We start from the raw sequence: 21,827 nt of genomic DNA, 5'->3' as shown, positions 1-21,827 counted from the left end.
ATCTTGGACACAGGACAGGACTTTCCATCTCTTGGCTCCGCCAACCTAAGGGCAGAATCATTGCCTGAAACGGACCTGCAGAAGGAGCATGGAGCAGACACACCTGCTTCGTTTCAGCCTGGAAATGGTGCACAGCACTCCCACTCCCACTCCCACTCCCACTCCATCCGTGGAGACACAGTCCCCGCTGCATCTGACTGCAAGTTCCTGGAATCTGCCTTGCTAGGCACCCAGGGCAAGGCCTGCCCACACTGTGAAGTTATTACATTTAAATGCCATCAATAAAAGAATATAACTCCTGTATCACTCAGGGTTCTCCAGAGAACCAATAAGAGATATTAATAGATGATAGATAGATATAGATATATTGATATAGATAGATGGTAGATAGATGATAGATGATGATAGAGAGATAGATGATAGATAGATGATAGAGAGATAGATAGATGATAGATAGATAGATAGATAGATAGATAGATAGATAGATGACAGATGATAGATAGATAGATAGATAGATAGATAGATAGATAGATAGATAGATAGATAGATAGATGATAGATAGATAGATAGATAGATGATAGATAGGTGATAGATAGATAGATAGATGATAGATAGAGATGATTTATTGTAAGGAATTGGCTCACTCAATTATGGAGTTGGGAGGCTGGAGCCCAGGAGAGCCAATGGTGTCTTTCCCGTCTGAATCTGAGGGCCTGAGAACCAGGGAGCCAGTGTTTCAGTTCACATCCACAGGCAAGAAAAGCTCCCTCCCCCTCACTGGAAGGAGGTCAGCTGGTTTGCTCAGGCCTTCACCTGATTGATGAGGCCCACCCACCTCAGGGAGGGCAATCTGCTTCACTCAGTCCAGCAATTCAAATGTTAGTCCATCCAAAACCCCCTCATGGAAATACCCAGACTAACCCTTAACCAAACACATCGGCACCTTGTGACCCCATCAAGTTGAAACATAAAATCAACCCTCACCCCTCCCATGTGGAATAAAGTAGCCAGCTTTTACTCTGAGCGACTCCAACCTTCCCCTCACCGAATCCTGCAAATAAACTTTGGAGTTTCAGCCTTATTGCCGTGGCTGAATCCACATTTTCGTTGCCCTCTTTTATAGCACATGTATTCTCAGCCTATGTGTGCAATCACTTACCCTTAATGCCCGCGGAGTTCAGTCCTCATGGGTCACCCATCCCTTTACATCCCTACCTTTAGCATTTCAACTGACTCTGGTTCTCCAGACACAGCTTTCCTCAAGGTCTGAGCTCCGGGCTGGGGCAGAGCTTGGCAGGGCTCCCAATCCAGCCCTGTGCCTTCACATAAAAGACAAAAATCAGTTGTTTTTCTTGACACAAAAAAGGACTCTCAACCTGTGATTAGATCAAAACAGGCAAAGGCACCAAGCATTTTCCACGGTGGGGTAAACATGTGGGGAAACGCCCCTCTGCCTGCGGACCCAGCCCCACGATAAGGCATCTTTCTATTCTACTATATTCTGCCTTTGTGATTACAAAATGCGGGGTAAATATGTAGCGGTCAATGCAGCAAAAGGTGGCTCCAAGGACACAGACGGAGGGGGAGCCCCTGTGCGCACGCGGCGCGCGCCCCTCTCCGGGCGCCAGGGGCGCGCCCTGGGCACCCGCCCGCCCCGCGCTCACCCGCCCGCCCCGCGCTCGGGGGCCTCACAGACCCGCGCCGTCCCGTCTGGCAAGTAGAGAAGCAGAAGGACATCGAAAAAGTCACGGGGGGCGGGGGCATGGTTGCAGGGGGGAGGAGAAGGGTCTCTGGGGCCGGGGGACCGCGGTGCACGCGCGCTGCGTGGCCGCCCGGGAGCCAACGATTTGGAGGAAGTTGAGCGAATGGTGCGGGACCTGGTGCTGCAGGTGAAGGACCAGGCCACCTGCAGGGGCGCGGGGGACCCGGTTTTCGGGGGGCGGGGAATCATCATCCAGGGGCGTGGATGACAAAGTGACACGCGTGGGGCTCCGACTGCGAAGAATGATGCATGGCGCCCGCGAAGGTCCCGCGGGAGAGACAATCACCCGCCGTAGATTCCCAAGGAAGGCACAGTGTCTCTCTAGGGAAAGAATCTGCTGGAAAACGCGAGTGGGAGGGAGGCCAGGCCGGCCCGCGCCCCACGGGGCGGGTCGCCGCCTGCGCCGGGCACGGGGCCCGCAGACGTCCCTCGGGCCGGGGCCCAGGCGCGCTTCCCGGGCAGCCCGCGGGTCTTAGCGCGTCCATAGGCGTGGCCTTTTCCCCCTGGTATAAATAATAACTGGATTGCAAAATAAATGCTGTTATTTACCAAGTTCATTTTGTCACAAAGATTTAGGAAGGAGCCCTTTGTTATCAGCACGCACAGGCCAGCCCGTTCCCCCGAATGACCACCGAGTGTCAACCCATCCGCCCTCAGATGCTGAATATATATACATGTGTGTACATGCGCAGCAGGATTGCTGCGTCGCTTGTACATGGTTTCCTAATTCAAACAACTAAAATTCTGTGGCAATTTGTATTTTCACAGTTAGTTTTAATTTTTTTATTTTGATGAAACATTAAATTCACCTAAGGTCTACAAGACTAGTACCTGGAGCGCCGGAATGCCTTTAACAAGGTTCACCGCTAAGCCTTGCCCTGCCCTTCACCCTCCTCTCCTCTCTTCTCATTCCTCCTGATTCCGGAGTTGCACGTGTGATACCGATTTATCCTATAATATTTCACTCTGTTTTCTGAAAACAAGGCTGTTCCTTTACGTAACCTCACAGCACCCATCGGGCCTGCAATTTCAACACTGATGTGACGCTCTCACCTGCGTCACAGCTCATACTCCACTTCTGCCGGTCGTCCCAGCAATGTCTTTCCAGCGCCTTTTGCCCGCCAGCGCAGGATCAGGTCCAGAATCATGTTCTGCATTTCATTGCTGTGGCTCTTTAGCCTCTTTTAATCTGGAAACGGTCCTCACTTGGCCTTTCATTGTTTTTCATGACTTACACCTTTCTGTAAACACAGCAGGTCATGTCACAGAAGGTCCATCAGCCTGGGTCCGTCCCAGGTTTCCTCATGATTAAAACCATGTTTCCATCTCTGGCCACAACACCGTGGGGGTGATGACGTGCTCTCAGAAAGGGACCCCTGGAGGCACACGCCACTGGCCCACTCAATGCTCACTCTAATTTCTCTCAGCTGATAAAAGTCTTGTCCAGCTGTGTTTCCCAGTGTAATCACCGCCACGCACTCTTAGGTACTAAATTCTCTGGAGGGAGACACTTTCGGATCATGGGAACACCCTGCTGCTCATGAGACCCTCATGTCCCGGGCATGCTCGCCACTGACAGTTACTGTCTGGACAGGTCTTTACTACAGTGACTCCCAAACGGCCGTGTCCACCCGGCCACTCCCTCCTGCTTATCAGTTGGCATTTCATTGAAGAGAGAGCATATTGTCCTTTCGTGTTTATCCAGCTCGCCTGTTGTCTCGCTGTCCACCCATCCATCCCCCCATCCATCCAGTCGCCTGTCTCTTCGCTGTTAGCGTAGATCAGTGGGTTGCTATTCTATTCACTGAATTATATTACATTACTGTCCTTACTTATTTTGATACCCACTTTTTCCCCAGATCTGGCTGGCAGGCCCTTTGAGCAGGCGCCTGCCTTCTTCCGACAAGTCCCCTACGGATCCTTTAGTACCTGCTCGCCTTCTGACACAATATGCTCCCAGTGTTTGCACCTTCCTGTCCCAGCCCTGAGGTGGGACTTGTTCCAGGATTCCTGGTTCTCTTTGCTGGGGACTGGAACCTAGATCTGGGCCCTGGGTTTGTTCACTGTCACAGAGACGTGATGACCTTTCCGTCCTCTCAATGGACAGAGCTGTGAAATGTTTGTATTTGTATATTAGAAATCACAGATTTATACTGACGCCCCCCAAATTCCAATCTAGCCCTGCAGGGTTCTTCCCTGTTTCTCCCACTCCCCAGTGGGACCCTGGCTCCCAACACAAACACTTACCATTTGCACAATCCTGTATCCCACAGAAAGTTGTCAGGATTGCTGCACCCATATACCATGAAAAACATAGAAAAGCTCGATATTAATTTGCAATTCATTGTTGCCTGGACTGACAGTATGTAGGAAAAGTGCTGTGTTCAGATGTTACTTGCATTGCTAGTTTACCCTGCATCTTAAATTTGCAAACAAATGGGTTCATTGGCCTCTGTTTGCACTCAGTTTAGGCTTTATTTTTCCCTTTATAATGATTACATTTTATTTTATTTTTTATTGAATTTATTGGGGTGACATTGGTTAATGAAATTATACAGGTTTCAGAAATACAATTCTACAATACATCATCTGCATATTGTGTGGTGTGTTCACCGCCCCAAATCAAGTCCCTTTCAATCACCATTTATCCCTGTACCCTCTTCTACCTCCCCCACCCCCTTCCCTCTGGCGAGCACCCTGCTGCTGTCTGTATCTGAGTTGTTTTTTAGCTTAATCCCTTCACCTTGTGCACCCAGTCCCGAAACCCCCTCCCCTCTGACAGCTGTCATTCTGCTCCCTCTGAGTCTGTTTCTACTTTGTTTGTTAGTTCATTTTGTTCGTTAGATTCTACATATGCGTGAAATCATGTGGTACCTGCCTTTCTCTGGCTGGCTTATTTCACTTAGCATAGTACCCTCTACATCCATCCATGCTGTTGCAAAAGGTAAGAGTTTCTTCTTTTTTACGGCTGAGTAGTATTCCGCTGTGTTATCCACTCACCTACTGATGGGCACTTGGGCTGTTTCCATAGCTTGGCTATTGTAGATAACGCTGCAGTGAACATAGGGGTGCATATATTTTTTTGAATTCATGTATTCCTTTCTTCAAATATATTCCCAGAAGTGGAATCGCTGAGTCATAAGGCAGCTCCATTTTTAATTTTTTGGGGAAACTCCACACTGTTTTCCACAGTGGCTGCCCCAGTCTGCATTCCCCCCAGCAGTGCACCAGGGCTCCCCTTTCTCCACACCCTCGCCAGCACTTGTCATTTGTTGACTTGTTGATGGAGCCATTCTGACAGGTGTGAGGTGACACCTCATTGTGTGGTTTTAATTTGCGTGTCTCTAATGATTAGTGATGTTGAGCATCTTTTCATGTGTCTCTTGGCATCTGTATGTCCTCTTTAGAGAGGTGTCTGTTCAGGTCCTTTGCCCATTTTTCAAATGGATTGTTTGTTTTTTGGTGTTGAGTTATATAAGTTCTTTATAAATTTTGGATATTAATCCATTATCAGATGTATCATTGGTGAATATGTTCTCCCATTCAGGGGATTGTCTTTTCATTGTGTTGATGGTTTCCTTTGCTCTGCAAAGACACTTTAGTTTGATGTAGTCCCATTTGTTTATTTTTCCTTTTGTTTCCCTTGCCCAAGAAGACGTATCAGAAAAGATATTGGTATAAGAAATGTCCGAGATTTTATTGCCTATGTTTTCTTCTAAGATTTTTATGGTTTCGAGTCTAACATTTAATTAAGTCTTTAATCCATTTTGAGTATACTTTTGTGTATGGTGAAAGTGGGTGGTCTAGTTTCAGTTTTTTGCACATATCTGTCCAATTTTCCCAACACCATTTATTGAATAGACTATCTTTAACCCATTGTATGTTTTTGCCTCCTTTATCAAATATTAATTGACCATAAAGGTATGAGTTTATTTCTGGGCTCTCTATTCTGTTCTATTGATCTATGTGTCTGTTTTTATGTCAGTACCATGCTGGTTTGATTACTGTGGCCTGTAGTATAGCTTGATATCAATCAGGCAGCATGATTCCTCAACTTTGTTCTTCTTTCTCAAGATGGCTGTGGCTATTCGAGGTCTTTTGTGGTTCCATATAAATTTTTGGAGTATTTGTTCTAATTCTGTGAAATACGCTATTGGTATCTTGTTGGAACTGGATTGAATCTGTAGATTGCTTTGGGTAGTTGGACATTTTAATGATGTTAATTCTTCCAATCCATGAACATGGTATATGCTTCCACTTATTTGTATCTTCCTCGGATTCTTCCTTCAGTGTCCTGTAGTTTTCTGAGCACAGGTCTTTTACATCCTTGGTTAAATTTATTCCTAGGCATTTTATTTTTTTGAAGCAATTGTTAATGGGATTGTTTTCTTAGTTTCCCTTTCTGATAGTTTGTTATTGGTGTATAAAATTGCAACTGATTTCTGGGTATTTATTTTGTTCCTGCTACTTTACTGAATTCATTCATCAGTTCTAGTAGGTTTTTTTGGTGGAGTCTTTAGGGTTTCTATATACAGTATCATGTCATCTGCAAATAATAACAGTTTTACTTCCTCCTTTCCAATTTGGATGCATTTTATTTCTTCTTCTTGTCTGATGGCTGGACTCCCAGTACTCCCAGTACTATGTCAGGACTCCCAGTACTATGTTGAATAAGAGTGGTGAAAGCAGACATCCCTGTCTATCCCAATTTTAAGAGAAACACTTGTAGTTTTTGCCCACTGAGTATGAAGTTGGCTGTGGGTGTTTCATATACGGTCTTTATTGCATTGAGGTATGTTCCCTCTATTCCCACTTGGTTGACAGTTTTGTCATAAATTGGAGCTGGATTTTATCAAGTACTTTTTCTGCATCTATTGATATGATCATGTGATTTTTGTTTTTCAATTTGTTTATGTGATGTATCACATTCATTGATTTGTGAATATTGTACCAGCCTTGCATCCTGAGTAAATCCCAATTGATCATGGTTTATGATATTTTTAATATATTTCTGGACAGTGTTTGCTAATATTTTGTTGAGGATTTTAGCATCTACATTCATCAGGGATATTGGCCTATAATTTTCTTTCTTCGTAGTGTCTTTATCTGGTTTTAGAATTAGGATAATGCTGGCCTCATAAAATGAGCTTGGGAGTCTTCCTTCCTCTGAATTTTTTGGAAGAGTTTGAGAAAGGTACATGTTAGTTCTTCTTTGAATGTTTCCTTAAATTAACCTGTGAAGCCATCCAGTCCAGGACCTTTGTTTGTTGGTAGATTTTTTTATTACTGCTTCAGTTTCACTAGTTGTAATTTGTCTACTCAGACTCCCTGATTCTTCCTCATTCAGTTTTGGAAAATTTTATGTTTCTATGAATTTATCTGTTTTGTCCAGATTGTCCAATTTGTTGGCATACTTGTTTGTAACATTTTCTTACAATCCTTTGTATTTCTTTGGTGTTAGATGTTACTTCTCCCCTTTCATTTCTGATTTTGTATATTTGGGTCCTCTCTTTTTTTCTTGATGAATCTGGTTAAAGTTTAGTCAATCTTGTTTATTTTTGCAAAAAAACAACTCTTGGTTTCATTGATCTTTTGTATTTTTTTTTAGACTCTATTTTGTTTATTTCTGCCTTTGTCTTTATTATTTCCTTCTTTCTACTCACTTTGGGCTTTGTTTCTGTTGTTGTTTTTTTCCAAGTTCCTTTAAGTGTGAAGCTAGATTGTTTTTTCTTGTTTCTTGAGATTGGCCAGTAATGTTATGAATTTCCCTCTTAGGGATTCTTTTGCTGTGTCCCATAGGTTTTGGGTTGTTGTGTTCTCATTTTTATTTATTTCAAAGTATCTTTTGATTTCTTTGTTTGTTTATCTTTATTGTTGAGAATATTACAGATGTCCCCTTTTTATCTCTCTTGATGCCCTCCACCCCACATCCATCCCACCTCCAGGCTCTCCCCATACCAATGTCTGTGTCCATGGGTTATGCTTATAAGCATATAAGTTCTTTGATTAATATGTCCTTCGCCCCTCCCACCTCCCCACCTTCCCTCTGAGATCCCTCAGTCTGTTCCATGCTTCTATGTCTCTGGATCTGTTTTGTTCATCAGTTTATTTTGTTTATTATATTCCACATATAAGTGAGATCATGTAGTACTTGTCTTTCTCTGACTGGCTTATTTCTAGTTCCCTCCATGTTGTTCCAAAGGTTAAAAGATCCTTCTTTTTTACAGCTGCATAGTATTCCATAGTGTAAATGTCCCACTGCTTTTGTATCCACTCATCTACTGATGGGCATGTGGGCTGTTTCCAGATCTTAGCTATTGTAAACTGCACTGCTATGAACATAGGGATGCATAAGTTCTTTGTGATTGGTGTTCTGGGTTTCTTAGGATATATTCCTAGAAGTGGGATCACTGGGTCAAATGGCAGGTCAATTTTTAATTTTTGAGGACACTCCATACTGCTTTCTATAGTGGCTTCACCAATCTGCATTCCCACCAGCCTTGTACTAGGGTGCCCTTTTCTCCACACCCTCGCCAGCACCCATAGTTCATTGATTTGTTGATGGAGCCATTCTGACAGGTGTGAAGTGATACCTCATTGTGATTTTAATTTGCATCTCTCTGATGATTAACGACATTGAGGATTTTTTCATATGTCTCTTAGCCATTTGTATGTCCTCTTTGGAGAAGTGTCTATTTAGGTCCTTTGCCCATTTTTTAATTGGATTATTTGTCTTCCTTTTGTTATGTGTATGAGTTCCTTATATATTTTGGAAATTAACCCTTTATCAGATGTGTCATTGGCAAATATGTTCTTATATACAGTGGGCTCCCTTTTCACTTTGTTGATGGTTTCTTTTGCTGTGCAGAATCTTTTTATTTTGATTCAGTCTCATTTGTTTATTTTCTCCTTAGTTTCTCTTGCCCTACAAGATGTATCAGCAAACATATTGCTACGAGAGATGTCTGCCTATGTTTTCCTCTAGGATTTTTATGGTTTCATGTCTTACATTTAAGTCTTTTATCCATTTTGAATTTACTTTTTTGTATGGTGTGAATTGGTTTCATTTTTTTTCATGTATCTGTCCAATTTTCCCAACATTATTTATTGAAGAAACTGTCTTTACTCCATTGTATGCTCTTGCCTCCTTTGTCAAATATTAATTGGCCATAATGGCGTGGGTCAATTTCTGGGGTCTCTGTTCTGTCCCACTGATCTATATGCCTGTTCTTGTGCCAGTACCAGGCTGCTTTGATTACTGTGGCTTTGTAGTATACCTTGGTATCTGGTATTGTGATCCCTCCAACTTTATTCTTCTTTCTCAAGATTGCTGTGGCTATGCAGGGTGTGTTTTGGTTCCAAATAAATTTTCGAAGTGTTTGTTCTAGATCTGTGAAATATGCTGTTGGTATTTTAATAGGGATTGCATTGAATTTATAGATTGCTTTGGGTAGTACGGACATTTTAATGATGTTAATTCTTCCAATCCGTGAACATGGTATATTCTTCCACTTGTTTATATCTTCCTCTATTTCTTTTTTCAGTGTCCTGTAGTTTTCTGAGTAAAGGCCTTTTACATCTTTGGTTAAGTTTATTCCTAGGTATCTTATTTTTTTAGTTGCAATGGTAAATGGGATTGTTTTCTTAGTTTCTCTTTCTGAAAGTTCATTATTGGTGTATAAAAATGCCATCGATTTCTGGGTGTTAATTTTGTATCCTGCTACATTGCTGAATTCATTTATTAAATCGAATAGTTTTTTGGTGGAATCTTTAGGATTCTCTTTGTACAATATCATGTCACCTGCAAATAATGATAGTTTTGTTTCCTCCTTTCCAATTTGGATACCTTTTATGTTTTCTTCCTGTCTGATGGCTGTGGCGAGGACTTCCAGTGCTGTGTTGAATAAGAGTGGTGAAAGTGGACACCCCTGTCTTGTTCCTGTTCTTTGGGGAAATGGTTTTAGTTTTTGCTCACTGAGTATGATGTTGGCTGTAGGTCTGTAATATATGGCCTTTATTATGTTGAAGTAGGATCCCTCTTTTCTTCCTTGATTTCTTCCTTGATCTCATTGTTAACCCATTCATTGTATAGAAACATGTTATTTAGCCTCTATGTCTTTGTGTGTCTTTCAGTTACATTTTATTTTTTAATATGCAGAATGTTAGCATCTTAGTTGGATTTTTCTGTTTTATCAGAACCTACAACATGTATGCACTATTCTTTCACGCATGTCCCCACCCTGTATTAGCCTTACCTCTACAATTAAATACATTAAATGCTCATTATTGGCCCTTTTGCAAACATTTTCCATATTATTTCTAGTTTGGCCAAAGTTCATCCACAAATAAATTCTTTAGGATGGTCACAAGTGTACAGTATTTCCTGAATTCCTGCATGTTCAGAACTCCTTCTATAGCAGGATTTCTCAACCTCAACACTATTACTGTTTGGGACTAGGTAATTTTTTGCTCTATAGTCCTGGTCTGCACATGGTAGGATGATTAGCAGCCTTCCTGCTTGCTGTCCACTAGCTGCCAGTGGCACTCCAGACCCCACTCCTGACAACAGAAAATGCCTCAGACATTGACAACTGTCCTGAGGGGCGAGGTATGGATAGCCCCACGGTCCTGCAGCCCAGATACATGGAGGACAGCTGCTAAATGTAAAGCCTTTGGCTAGCATTTCTTGTCTCCTTGAATTGTTTGTTGCTTTTTAAAAGTCTGATGGCAGCATAATTTTCTTATTCTGGTAAATAATTCTGATTTTATTCCTGGAAGCCCAAATGATTTTTTGGTCTTTGAATTTTAATCACTTTACTAAGATATGGCACCTCCCTGAATCAATTTTGATTGTTCCCAGTCAATTTCCCGGGAGTATTGTGGTCTCTTTTAAAATGCATATTTAAGTTTTCTTTCATTTCCAGGAAGTTTTTTTGGGTTGTAACTTAAATACTAGTTTTATTCTATTGTTTTCCCCTCTACTTCCCTTTGAATCTTTAATTATATTTATGTTGGACCTTCTTTGCTTATCTCCCATTACACCCATTTGGTCGTTTTACTGCCTTTCTTCAATTTTATTAAATATTCACATTCAAATCAATTCTTGCTGAGGCATCTTGTTTAGTGTTCATTTCTGAGATAGGTTTGCTTTTTCTTCCATTTTTTCTTAAATTTGATCAAATCTCACTGCATTTCTTCCTGTGTTCTGCTCATTTCTGTTTCTGTTGTTTGGATTTCTAATTCTAGGTGTGTTTTTAGCATCTTCAAACGCTCCTTTGAAGTGATTCAATGTGGAGAGTTCTGCTGCAGTTTTGCTCTTCCTTCACATCTTTGGAGGAACCGTGGAGATAACTTTTATTAGCTGAAATGTTATGATTCACTTTTTCTGTTTTCTTCTTATAGTAATTTTGTTTGGTATTTGGGGCCATAGGTATATATCCCTCGCTATTTTATGGACAGGGTTTGAGAGAGCCCACTTCTGTCAGTATAGTGAGGTTCAGTTTTTTTAATGAATAATGTCATTGGAAAGTGAGAGAGATTTTTTGCTTTTTTTTCATTTATGCAAAATCTTTAATATTACTTTCTTGTTTCCTACTTCCTTTTCTCTTCATAGACACATCTCTATGGAGCACCACGTCTTTCCCAGATTTCTGATTCTCCCACAGAAGCATCACTTCTTCCAGGCTGACACCTCCAGAGCCTTTCACTTGCAAGCAGTTTGCTTATGGTCAATGCTGAGAACTACCAAGTCCTAGGCCTGTGTTCAGTATTTTAGAATTTAGTGCTGGGCTTCCTCTTTGGGTTGATTTTTATCTGTGTTTTCTGTGATTCCTCTCCTCCTTTTCATAGAGTCTCTTAAAACTTCTAAGCCTTGACTCTCCAAAGGCTCTCAGTAGTGGCAGGAGCCAGCTTGGAATTGAGTGTTTATTTATAAACCTACATAGAGTTTGAAGGTTATGGTGTTCCCTGTCTTCTTGTAATGCTGAGGGCTTGGTTACATGTACCTTTGTTTTCCTGTTGATTACATGGTTTGGAGGAATTGACTGTGTGGTTGTGGAGGGATTTGTACTCATGTAGATGTCATTATCTTCCAAATCCTGAATGCTCTCCCAGAGTTCTTATAAGTACCTATGTTCACATGCCTCCCCAACATGTAATATTATCAGCATCATTCCCCATCTCAATATGACAACTGAAGATGGTATTCCATCACCAATTTTATTTTTAATTAATCAATTCTAACATTTTTGCATCTAGATCATCTGTATTTATTTCTCAGTGATCTGCTTATCATATCCTTTGCCCATTTGCTAATTGGGGTTTAGAGCTCCTTCTTCAGTATTGATATGAATCATTTGTCTAGTTAATGTGTATGCTAATATTATTTCTGAGTCTGAAATCTTTTAACTGTTTATAGTATTGCTGCTAAACAATATGGTGATTTTCTGCGTCCTTGAGCATGAGTATAAACCTTGTTTTCTTTTTGTCTTCACCCACGAATGAGAGATTGTCTGGCTACAGAGTGCTCATCTCACAAAGTGTTGTGCCTCATCTATGTCCACGCCACTGCTCCATTGTATTTTAGAATTGTGGGTGAGCAGTCTAATGCCAGCATGACCTTGTTTTCTTTATTCCTAGATACCTATAAACTTTTTATTCTTTAAATGCAAAAACTTTCTCAATATGTATTACGGTAATACTTTTTTTTCTCTTTACTTTTGCCTAGTATATAATGTGTCCTTTTGCTGACTCGGGTCTTCCTTGAGTTCTGGAAATTTTTTTCTGCACTTCTTTGGGTGTTATTTTCCCCATTTGCTCTGTGCTCTCCACCAGCCATGTCAAATTGTTCATACATGGAAACCTCTTCCACCTCTGGAATCTTCTCGTTCATTATCTCTTCTCTCATCCCCTTCTTTCTGAAATAGTTTCTCAAGAATGGCTTCAGCATTATTAATTTAATCCTCAGTCATTTAAATTCTGATCTTTATTATTTCTAAGCTGCATTTAATCTCAACAGAACTTTTACTCTTTTCAAAGCATTTCCCTTCATCTCTATTTTCTGTCATGCTCCCCTCTCCCTTTACCTCCCAATCTCTCAACTTGTCATCTAGTTTCCCATTTCTTGTTTTGAGCAAACAACTTCCTGAGTTTTATTGAGAACACAAACGCAGCAGATGCCTTCTAGAGTGTGCTTTTGTTTCCTCTGATAGTACTTGTCCAAAGACTCTTCTTCTGACCCTTAAGCTTAACATTTTTGTCTTTGTGCTATACGATTTTGGGGAAAAAAAAAAAAAAAGACTAAGATGCAGGGCTGAGATATATGTTATTCTTATTTCCATTTCTGTGTATTTATGAAGGAAGAAAAAATTTATAGCTTTTTCCTATTTGTTATATATGTAATTTCCCCTCAGTCCCTCAGGAACCATCAGGTTGCTGCGATCCCTTCCTCCTTCCTGCTCTGAACTATTTGATGTGCACAGCCTTTAGCCAAATTTCTAGTTTATGGCAGCTAATTATCATTAAACTTTCTAGTTCAAAACGTCACTTATTCTTAAAAATAATCCTCCGGTGTTCCAAGGAGGGGTAGTGTGATCCACGACCTCATTGTCTTTCCACACTGTTTAGAATTTATTCCTGGACGGGCTACTTCTGCACTCATGGCTAAAACCGACAGCCTTCGCCACAGCCGCTGCACAGCTCGTTTCCTCCTAAATGCAGATTTCAGATCACGGCGAATGCCGGGCATGGGTGTGAACAGACTTTAAACTCTCTAGCAAACAGTTCCTGTACTGAGCGAGATGTGAACTCCTTCACTCTGACAATTAGAGTCTGAGCTTGTGAGCATCTGGAAGTATTTTCCACAGTGGTTCCACCATTGTGTTTATAGGCTCCGAAGGTTTAACTCCTGGGAGTTCTCCCTGTTTTCCAGCTGGTCCTTGCATAATATTCCCGGTGTCTCCATCTCCTCTTGAGTTCTTCTAGCTGTGTGAGTTTGGGGAATGGCTAATCAGAAAGCCTTGCTTCCTATCGTCCTGACTCAGAACTAAGTGGCTGTGATTGTGTCACTCTGGGACATGAAGCCCACAAAGGTTCCCAGCTGCACACTGCGGAAGGTGTGTGAGCCTCTCGGAACAGATGTGAGCTCCCACAACCTGGCAGCAGCCAGCGTTTCACCCTCCCTGACTTCCTGCCATGTGTTGCAGACGCTCGTCGTATTAGACTATTCACCTGCTTCTCCAAACGTGCCAGGTCGCTTCAGACCCTTCCACTGCTCAGCTGCCGTCCCTTCTGCCTGAAGTGCCTTCCCTCTCAGCTGGAAATTCCTACTTTTCCTTCAAAGTGGAGCAGAAATAGCATCTCCTCTGTGTTCTATTCCCAGGTACCCAAAGCAAAACCAATTACAGCATTCCCTGTGGCCACATTGCTATGGTCTGAATGTTGTATTGGCTGTGTCCCCCCAGAATTCATAAGTTAAATCCTAATGCTTAGCCCTAGCTGGTTTAGCTCAGTGGTTAGAGCGTCAGGCCCTTGGGCTGGAGGGTCCCAGGTCCAGTCCTAGCCAAGGGCACGTACCATGGTTCCAGGCTCAATCCCTGGCCGCAGCTGGGGCACCGGCAGGAGGCAACCAGTCGACGTGTCCCTTTCACATCGATGTTTCTCTCCTTCCCTTCCACTTTCTCTGAAAAGCAATGGAAAAAATATCGTCAGGTGAGGATTAAAAAAATATATTTTTTAAAAAATCATAAGGCTTAATGGGATGGTATTTGGAGGCGGGATGTTTGAAAGGTGATTAGGTCAGGAGGGCTGAGCCCTCGTAATGGGATCAGTGGCCTTATAAAAGGGGCCGAGAGACCTTCCTAGCCTTTGTCTCAGGGAAATTATCTTTTAATAGGTCCCTGAATTTTTCCTCCCTTTTATAACCTCTGTTCTCTGCCTCCAAAATCCCACGCTGCCCACAGAATTTGTTTTAACACCAAAAAAAGCTTTCCTTCACCAGGCCTCATTTGGGGCTCTGTCACGCCTTTTGTGTAGCAACAGCCTGTACTTGCTGATGGAGGCACCATCTTGCCAGTCTCACTGGGCACATTTATTAATTTATTTTTAAAATTCATTTATTTATTGGAGAGAGAGAGGACGGGCGAGAGAGAGACTGAAATACTGGTCTGCGTTCCCCTTATTGCTGCATTCATTGGTTGGTCCTTGTATGTGCCTGACTAGGGGTCCCATCAGCAGCCTTGCCACCTAGGGGTGATGCTCTAACCAACTGAGCTACCTGACCACGGCCAAAAGATTGTTTTCTTTCCTGAGTAATCTTTGTTTTCTAAGAGAAATCATTATTTTACTTGTTAATCTCCATGTTTCTCTGGTATGTGATTTCTTTTCTTCAGAGGTTCGTTGACCCGTGGTGGTTGGTTCCTGTGTATGAATAAAGACCTAGGCTGTTATTTACGTAACTGAGAAGGACTTTTCTCTTTGACCCCCAGGCCTCTAACTCTGACGGTGGGGTGGGGACTCCCACCGTCACCCAGTGCGAACAGTGCCCCCAGGAGCCCTCAGCTGGAAGAGCATCTCCCCGGGAAGTGAGGCTGGGAAAGAAAGGGTATGCGAGCCATTCACCCTGGAGGCCGGACTGGGGTCTGCGAGCAAAGTGGTTTGTCTGGCCTGGTGGAAAGGGTTGTTTTTTAGAGGCTTTAGGAAAACCATTCGATCTAAAATTCAATAGAGTTGCTGCTCCGTGTTCATCTTTAAGTGCCAAGTCGATCCCAGACCCGTTCTCTCCCTGGAGGGAAACTACTGCGGTTAAGGATGGAGATTCGAGGGTTAATTTACCAAAAAGTTTAAAGTTCAAAGCCATGATAAAGTATCTCCTCCCAAATGTAGGCCTTTGGGAGCCACAGTGATAACACACACTAATAAAACATGAAGGATTCATGTTCGAGGCACTCACAGAGAATCTGACTAACGGTATGAGCCCCACAGGACGGTTTAGAAATTAGTTCATATGCAAATATTTTTAAACACGACTTCTTGTCACTTACACATGCAATACTTGAAATTTAGATGATTTGAAAGTGAGGCTGAGATGTGAAATTTGGTTGGGCAGGCGCTGGGCTCAGGCGGCAGGTGAGGGCGGGAGGGGCTCTCCGCAGCCCGCACCGAGCACTGGCGCACGAGGGGCCTGCAGTCTGCGGAGGGTCCCCCCAGGCCAGGGCAGAGGGGAGGAAGGAGCGGGGAGCGTGCATGCCCAACAGTGATTGTTGCCCCCACGTCAGCCACCGGGATGGCCGCCCTCGAAACTGGTTGTCTAAACGCACAACCCAGGCCGCGAAGGCACCGGGGAATCTCGCCAGAGGAAGATGGAGCAGCTGTGGGTCTGCTCAGGCAGCCGTCCCCCTCTGACCCCCCAGCTTCTGTCCCCACAGCCTCAGTCCCCGCGCCTCCGGCCCTCCGCACACGCAGCGTGCCCTTCCTCTGCGCCATCTGTTTATCGCACCGTCACTCGGTTCCTGAGACTCTGACCTAGTGCCTTTTCCTTCTTACCTCTCCTCTAACATCAGTATCCTCAGGGCCACCACCCGCACGGCCCTTGGCTGTGGCTCCCCGCCTCCTTCCAAGGGCTTGGTTACCCTTGGGCCTGGCGGCACCCTGGATCTTCACCTTACAGAATCCCCCTGCGGGAACCCCGCTATGGGGACCCAGGGGAATCCGCTCCCTCGGTGACCCTGCCAGTGCCCCCTCCTACACCAGCTGCGCGACTGTTTCTATCACGTGAAGCCTGTGAGGTTAGCTGCTCTGACTCTGCTCTTGTTTTACAGAAAGCAACACCAGGATCTGGGTTTCCTCCCCGAGAGGACAGGGGTGCGCAACCAGGGGGGGAGCCGTGCCTGCAGGCCTGCAGCGAAAGCTCCCTGTGTTCAAAAGTCACTGTTCGTTGCCTTTTACATTCCTATTAGATGTACAGCATCTTATCCTCAGTCATCCAAATACGATCGAGGAAACCCATCCTTAGATAGCACCAGGAAAGAAAGGGGACCCTCCCCCGCTGTCCCCAAGCAAAGGCTCAGCAGAAGCTGGGACGATCACCCTGAAATGCTCCATCACCGGGAGGCCGCGAGCAGCCCACCCACTGCCAGAGGCAGCAGTCCTGTGAGTTATAATCCCTGCCACATCCCCTCGGTGCAGGATTTGGTAGGCAGTGAAGGGATGGATAAAGCCTTTAACCAGTTTTAGTTTTTTAATGTCTCCTAACTTTTACTACCTTTCCATCCAATGACGTGAACGCCCGGTATTGGCTGCTATGGGGACCTACCCTAAACCTAACGTGAATTCAAAAATCCCCCCGCCCCGGTCACTGAATTCTCCTTCCACCTCCCGCCTCTGTTCCCCGGAGCCTGTGCCTGCGTAGCCCAGGAGCTTCCCCCGCACGCCTCTGGCCCCGCTGGCCCAGCCCGTGGCCAGCCGCCTCGCCCGCTCTCGCCGTCGTCCCTGATGCCCTCGCCTCCCCTGCCCCATCCCCGGCTGTGCCCCCACTTCCCCCTTCGTTGTCTAGAATGCCAGGCCACGCTAAGTAAAAGCACATTATTTGCTCTATACCTACTGGATCCTAACAATTTTGATGGCTCTAATGTCCTTGATCCTGCACTGGTTGACTACATAACATATTTCTAAAGGATTTCAAACCTATTCCACTCTGATCAAGCTCCATATCCCATCCCTACCACCAAGCCCTGAGAAATTAATATTTTGTGGGGACCAGGTTCATCCAGTGTGAGTTTTATCAAAATCTCTCTAATCTACATCAAATTTATGTTTGTATTTGTCTACCTCTTTTTTTCTTCTTGCCTCAAAAAATGAAATTCCCTTGGAATTATCTAATAAAGTTGAAAACATACACGGTCCATGACCCAATATTTTTTTCTTATTTGTCTCCTTGCCCATTTCCCTATTGACTTATTAGACTTACTTTTTAGAGGGTCCCCTTACTTAGGAGGGAGCTGAGGCTGCAGAAAAGCCATGTTAATTTTGTATATGCTCCTCTTCTGAGAATCTAACCCTCCCCCAAGTGGACACAGAGTGACTGTCCGTGTGGAGCTCGGTGCAGTGGGGAAGGCGCAGCAGAGCAGCGTGGGTGCTGTGTGGACGCTGCCCAGGGTGCGGCTGTGGGGCAAAGAAATGATGAACTCACGGGGTGGGAGCAGGAAAGCATTACAGACGAGGTACAGCCGAGCCAGGTCCTAAAGAGTTCGCAGTTCAGTAGCAAGGTGGGCAGGCATCCATTAAATACCTGTTAGATCCGTGAAGGAGGGTCCTGTCGCACAGAGTCAACAACTGTGCGAGCCATGATGTTGGAACAGCTCAGTGAATTCAGGAAAAGTGCCAACTCCGTCAGCTAATCAGGTGGCAGGGAGAGAGTGGCAGCAAATGGGCCTGGGGGCTCAAAAAGGAAAATAAAGAATATACCCAAAAATTAGGTGAAGAAAATTAATATTGATAAAATCAGAAATTATTGGTTTAAAAGTCATAGAAACAGTGGAATTAACAAATAGTTTCTAGAGTCCTTCCTTCAAAAGAAAGGGCAAGAGACGGGGGTGGGGTGGACAAAGGTGTTGCAAGTTTAATGACGGGGAGAGGAAAGCACAGGGCAGGGGAATGTACTGAAGAAGTATTTCTAGAGCTCAGCACCTGCCAGGCCCGGGCTAAGCGCTGGGAGCAGCGGCTGTACAGAGGCCTGTCCTCTGCCTTCCAGGAGCTGAATTTTGAATGAGGACCTGCTTCTTTAAACAAGTAATTACTCAGATGAAACATAACTGCAAACTGAGAGTCCAGGAAGGACAAGTACAGAGCACTGGGAGAGGTCAGAGCAGGTCATGCATTAACTTGGGCCGGGTGCTAGATCCCGACTGAAAAAGCAGCCCCAAGAGAAAACCGGCCTGTGCAAGGCACGAACGTGGGAAAGCACAGGGCCAAGGCCGAGGAACTACGCCGAGGTCGGTGGGGCCGGAGGGGACAGAAGAAGCAGAGAGTTACAAAGACTTAGGGGCAGGGCGACTGGCAACCCCAGTTTGGCCAGGACTGAGGTGGGGAGGGCTCCTAGGAGGTGGGCCTTTCAGTTTTAAAACTGGAACAGTCTCCGGCAAACCAGGGTGACTTGGTCCCATTTACAGGCCTCATTCAAGAGTTTGGACCTCAGCAAAAGAATGGTGTGATGGAACATTTCCAACTCAGATCACAGGTTTGTCCTGCCTGCCACTCGGATGCGGGAATGTTTGCCAAATGCCATCATCAAGGCAAGCGTAGTGAGGACAGGACACGTGATGGCTCAAACAACATTTGGAGGTGTGTTGATAGAACTTGGTGGCTAAAGGACAGCCAAGGAAGACGGTGGGTTGGGGGGAAATAGTCAAGAATGAACTGCGGATTTTCCTGGCTTTGGAAGCTGGAGGGACCTGCGTGAAAAAGGAGTGAGCACACAACAAACAACACAGATTTGCTCTCTGACATCAGCGGCAGGTCAGAGCTCCAGACCTGATCACTGCTGGGCGCACAGGAATAAGTGCTGGTGCCCTCGGTCCCTTCCATACTAGGTTCAGATAGAGCCGGGCCTGTTGGGAACCCAAACGTGCTCAAGAAAGAGTCTGGAGGTTGGTTTCAACCTTTGTAGAAGGGGAGTGTTCCCCACCCTGACAACGGGATGACTCAACATAACAGAAAAGGAAAAGCAGGAGGCATCCATCCTGCATTCAGACGGCACGTCAAGAAATAAATGTATTAATCTTGCCCCCCACCCCCACCCCACCAACTCTCAGGCTCCCATATTTAACCCAGAGGAAATCGTAACTGAATTATGAAGTCCTTTCAAACGAGACACTTGACACATCTGTTATAGAGGCCTTATAAAAAGCACACTGGGTGCCTGTAAATCTTATAATTATGTTAATTCAAACACAAAGACACTCCCATGAATTTTTTAAAAAATATTTCCAACTGAAATCACAGGGTTTGTCCTGCCTGCCGCTGGGAAGTGGGGAATGTTTGCAAAACGCACTAAATTCTCTCCTCTAACGGCCCCTGTCAGGAGAGCACAGGACTGGAATAGAAATGAGCGCAGCAGCCAGAGATGAGTTTACGGAGCACGTGGGCTTAGCCCAGCTTCTGAAGCACAGCCGCAGGGAGACCTACGTCAGGCCCGAGCAGGCGAGAACCTGGCTTTCAATACCCGAGTCCCAAAGGAAGCTCTTCTTGGGCATGAGACCAGAATGCCAGGGCGGGTGGGCCTCCAAACCATGCAGGCCAGTCTCACCCCCACCGTTGCTTTTCAAGCATTCATTCACTCGCCCATTAATTTAACAAGCATTTATCAAGCACCTACTGTCTACTCTGCACTCTTCAGGATCTTGGGCGATATCAGTGAACCACACGGACACAGCTCTCTCCTCTGGTTGATCTGATGTAAGGAGAGGACTCGGGTGATTATAAGCAACGAGCATAAGAGACAGGTAAGTGACACAGTGCAGCGTGCCGGAGGTGAAAGCTGTTCCCTGAGGAAAGGGGGCAGGTAAACTTGATCCGAGTGACGTTGAGGGGAAGGCTGCAGTTTAAATAAGATGCTTGAGTTGCTCTCACTGTGAAGGTGTTTGAAAGATTTGACAGAGATGAGGGGGTTAGTGGGGGGGGGTCTCTAGGAGGAGAACCTGGCTGATTCTTCTTTCACTTTCCCTCTGAAATAGTCCCGAGCAATCTAAATGGGACTTTGGGCAAAGCGCTTCATTGGGCTCAGAAGCTCGGTTTTGCTTACGCCCTCCCCCCCCGTGAGTCATAGGTTATTGTCAATGTGAACTCTAACGCTAGCCCTCCGCCCTCCCAAGCCCGAGGACTTCCCAGCCCGTGCTCCCAGGGCCCTCACCTTAGTCTTCCGAGGGGCAGTTAAAGGAAGGCTGTGGGATGATCAGCCTGGCTGTGCGCCGTCTGTCTAGAAGCTCGGAGACGGGGGCGAACAAAGCCTGACTGTGCCTGTAATACCGACTGTCCTTGGGCAAGTCACTTAACCTCAATGAGTCTCAACTTCCTTATCTGTAATGAGATACCATCTATCAGGTGGTTTTATCATTAGTATTGCCGGAGAAATTGTACGTAGAGCACTTAGCACAGTGCTGGGCAGACAGTAAACAAAGTTAAAGCTTGCTGTGCTCGCAGCACATACGCCAACAATTGAACGATACCCAGAAGATGAGCATGGCCCTGCGCAAGCATGACACCCAAATTTGTGAAGTGTCCAATATTTTAAAAAAAATTAACACTTTCGGGTGGTCCCAAAAGTTAGCACTTTTGGGTGGTCTCCTTTGGGACAGGCCCCCCCGTCTTCTATTCCAGTTTACAGGAGCCTCGCACAGGCCTGGTGCAGTTAAACTGTTACAAGTAATGGGAGGCAGTGTGTCCAAGGATCCTAGAAAAACACACCAACCCTGGAGAACTCACCATCCTCGCCTGGTTGGTAAATAGCCACCCATCCACTCACCAGGTGAGAAGTTTAAACACACACAAGCCAGAATCAGATTTATCCCCTTCCCCGCTGAATGCAGGGTCTTAGAAGGGGAGAGTAACCAGGTGAGGGGGAAAGGATGGCAAAGGTTCCTCTCCTCGCAGCACTATTAAAGCAGACTGTTGCTCTCCTAATTATAGTATTTCCTGGCCCTTCTTTCTTTTAAAATGTATTGTCTAAAATTAAAGCCCAACAACAATAATAAAATCGATTCTCTGGGATGTCGGGCTGCAAGATAAGGCAGGATGAGACTCCGGTCCAGAGGGCTTCATAAAGAGAATCGAATCTGCTCCTGAATGCCTGTGGTGTGGGTAAAACGCTAGGGACCAGATGAGAAAGACTTTCCCCAAGTCTCCATTCTTGCTGGTTTTAGAGCTTCGAGCCTTGACCTCGTGATGCTCAGACTGCACCAGTGGCACTGGTTTCTGGTGACTAATGTGCAGAACCCAGGATTACCAGCTCCTTGGAGCCCGCAGGCATCTCTGAGCCTCTTAAGGTTAAGTGGTGACAGGTGGAAACCACATA

The 21,827-nt window shown here is 44.9% G+C and overlaps 1 pseudogene; it reads left to right on the top strand.

The window, feature by feature from the left end:
- Nucleotides 1-20,946: 20,946 nt before the first annotated feature.
- Nucleotides 20,947-21,046, top strand: LOC148093608 (U6 spliceosomal RNA; annotated as a pseudogene).
- Nucleotides 21,047-21,827: the final 781 nt, after the last annotated feature.

This window comes from Miniopterus natalensis, chromosome 3 (genome assembly GCF_054644295.1).
Source record: "Miniopterus natalensis isolate mMinNat1 chromosome 3, mMinNat1.hap1, whole genome shotgun sequence".
In the NCBI taxonomy this organism is placed as follows: domain Eukaryota; kingdom Metazoa; phylum Chordata; class Mammalia; order Chiroptera; family Miniopteridae; genus Miniopterus; species Miniopterus natalensis.
This window is presented reverse-complemented; position numbering and strand designations above follow the sequence as displayed.